We start from the raw sequence: 3410 nt of genomic DNA on the forward strand, positions 1-3410 counted from the left end.
GATAGCCACAGTATCTGCAGGTAACAATTTGACAACTTCAAGCAGCTAGCTGAGAAGCTCCAGCCCTCCTCTTAGTGGAGCAGAATTGTGTACAAGGTATTTAGTTTAATCTTTAGATGTCTCTCCTAGAGAAAAAGGAGAGGGTAATGGGATCGAGGGTTTATGGACAGATAACCAGGAAAGGAAATAAAACTTGAAATGTAAATAAAAAATACCCAATTATGCTCAACTATGTTCATAGAAGCCTTATTTATAATAGCCAGAAGCTGGAAACAACCCAGATACCCTTCAACAGAGGAATGAATTAAAAAAATGTACTACATCTACGCAATGGAATACAACTCAGCTATTAAAATCAATGATATCATGAAAATCATAGGCAAATGGATTGACCTAGAAATTATCATCTTGAGTGAAGAAACCCAACCACAGAAAAACACACATGGTATGCACTCATTGATAAGTGGATATTAGCTCAAAACCTCAAATTACCCAAGATGCAATCCACAGACCACAGGAAGCTCACAAAGAAGGATGACCAAAATGCAGATGCTTCCATTCCTTCACAAAAGGGGAAACAAAAATATCCATAGTAGAGGAATACAGAGGCAAAGTTTAGAGCAGAGACTGAAGGAACAGCCATTCGGAGCCTACCCTACATGTGGCCCATATACATACAGCCTTCAAAACTAGAGAAGACTGATGAAGTTAAAAAGTGCATGCAGAAGGGGATCAGCTATAGATCTCTCCTGAAAGACACAACCAGAGCAAATCAAATACAGAGGTGAATGCTGGCAGCAAACCACTGCACTGAGAACAGGACCCCCTTTGGGGGAATTAGAGGAAGGATTGAAAGAGCTGAAGGGTATTGCGACCCCATAACAACAATGACAACCAACCAGAGCTTCCAGGGACTAAAACACTACCGAAAGACTAGACACGGACTGACCTAAGGCTCCAACTGCATGTGTAGCAGAGAATAGACTAGTTGGGGCACCAGTGGAAGGGGAAGCCCTTGTTCCTGCTAAGTTTGGAATCCCCAAGGCAGGGATGTGGGGGATGGTGGATGGATAGGGGGAATACCCTTATGGGAGAGCGGGAGGGGATGGGGGCTTATGGACAGGAAACCAGGAAAGGGAATAACAAATGAAATGTAAATGAAGAAATATATTCAATAAAAATATTGATTTACATCACATTAAAGATAAAATTCACATGGGGCCAGAAATACAGTGAGGGCAAGGTCACACTATATACTCCACTGGCTTCTAACCACAACCCTTCAGTATGCCTGATGCTTGATCTTAGATATACCAACCTTAAGAACTGTGCAAAAGAGTAGGTGGGGCAGGCCCTTCTGGTTGCTGCCCTCACGGAGAGCTGAAACCTGGCTCTGAGTAGCGACTTCAGATCTGAGACCTGAGAGGTAAGACCAACTTTTCTGCTCCAAATGACCTGCCTGGTGAACTCAGGACAGAGAAAGGCAAAATTCCTCTGTGACCCGGACACTTCTGGTTTCTAGCTAGGGCCCAAACCTCGATGATCCTGGCCCACAGCTCCCTGCTCCCAAACCTCTTGGGAGAAAGAGCTCATCACCCAGATAGTTGGGCACTCCTGAGACTGCAGAGCAGGAGAGACTGCAAGTACTGCCCACCCTTGCTCACATCCCTGGACCAAGAGAAAACTGTAATGGGCCTCTGGGAACAGGAAGATAGGGGCACTCAAGCTGCAGGAATGCTGTGATCTAGACTCTGCCCTAATCTGAAGGAACCTGGTCAAAAAGCTCCCTGCACCCAAATCCCCTGGGAGGGAGAGCTAGACCTTCAGAGGGGCATAAACACCTGGAAATCCAGATGAGACTATTCTGTGTCCAAATTTCTGACTCAGGAGGAAAAGGCCTAGCACCATCTGGGCCCCCTGTGCACAGGGAACCGATTTAAGGCTGGGCAGGCCCTTCTGGTTGCTGCCTTAAGGGAGAGCTGAAACCCAGCTGCAACATGCAACTTCAGGCCCCAGACCAGAGGTAAGACCAATGTTTCTGCTCCAAGTGACATCCCTGGTGGACTCAGGACACACGCCCACAGGAATACCTGAAGACCAGAAGACAAGAACAACTACACACCTAAAAGCAGAACATTCTGTTCCCATAACTGGCTGAAAGAAAAAATAGGAAAAAAGGTCTACAGCACTCCTACCACACAGGCCTATAGGACAGTCTAACCACTGTCAGAGAACAAGGTAACACCAGAGACAATGTGGTGGCAAGAGGAAGCACAGGAACCCAAGCAACAAAAACCAAGACTACATGGCAACCTCAGCGCCCAATTCTCAGACCAAATCAAACACTGAATATCAAAATACACCAGAAAAGCAAGATCTAGATTTAAAATCACATTTGATCATGATGATGGAGGACGTCAAGAAAGACATAAAGAACTCCCTTAGACAAATGCAGGAAAACACAAATAAACAAGCAGAAGGCTATAGAGAGGAAACACAAAAATCCATGAAGGAATTACAGGAAAACAAAATCAAACAGGTGAAGGAATTAAAAATGGAAATAGAAGCAATAAAGAAAGCACAAAGGGAGATGACCCTGGATGTGGAAAACAAAAAGATAATGTAAAATGGAAAAAGCTACTGGCCCAAAACATACAGGAATGAAATGAAAAGATCAAATCTAAGGATAAAAGATATAGAAGAGACTGAAAACTCCCAAGTCAAAGGACCAGTAAATATCTTCAACAAAATCATAGAAGAAATCTTCCCTAACCTAAAGAAAGAGATCCTGAAAAACATACAAGAAAAGATATAGGACTCAATGAAAAGATCAAATCTAAGGATAAAAGATATAGAAGAGACTGAAGACTCCCAAGTCAAAGGACCAGTAAATATCTTCAACAAAATCATAGAAGAAATCTTCCCTAACCTAAAGAAAGAGATGCCCATAAGCATACAAGAAGCCTACAGAACACCAAATAGATTGGACCAGAAAAGAAACTCCTCCTGTCACATAATAGTCAAAACACCAAATGCACATATTAAAGAAAGAATTTTAAAAACAGTAAGGGAAAAAGGTCAAGTAACATATAAAGGCAGACCTATCAGAATTACACCAGACTTCTCACCAGAGACTATGAAAGTCAGAAGGTCCTGGACAGATGTCATACAGACCCTAAGAGAACACAAATGCCAGCCCAGGTTACTGTATCCAGCAAAACTCTCAATTAACATTGATGGAGAAACCAAGACATTCCATGACAAAACAAAATTTACACAATATCTTTCTACAACTCCAGCCCTACCAAGTATAATAAATGGTAAAGCCCAATACAAGGAGGCAAGCTACACCCTATAAAAAGCAAGAACTTATTCGTTTTGCACCAAAACAAAGAGAAGACAAGCACAAA

The sequence above is a fragment of the Rattus rattus genome, chromosome X (assembly GCF_011064425.1).
Source record: "Rattus rattus isolate New Zealand chromosome X, Rrattus_CSIRO_v1, whole genome shotgun sequence".
Classification (NCBI taxonomy): domain Eukaryota; kingdom Metazoa; phylum Chordata; class Mammalia; order Rodentia; family Muridae; genus Rattus; species Rattus rattus.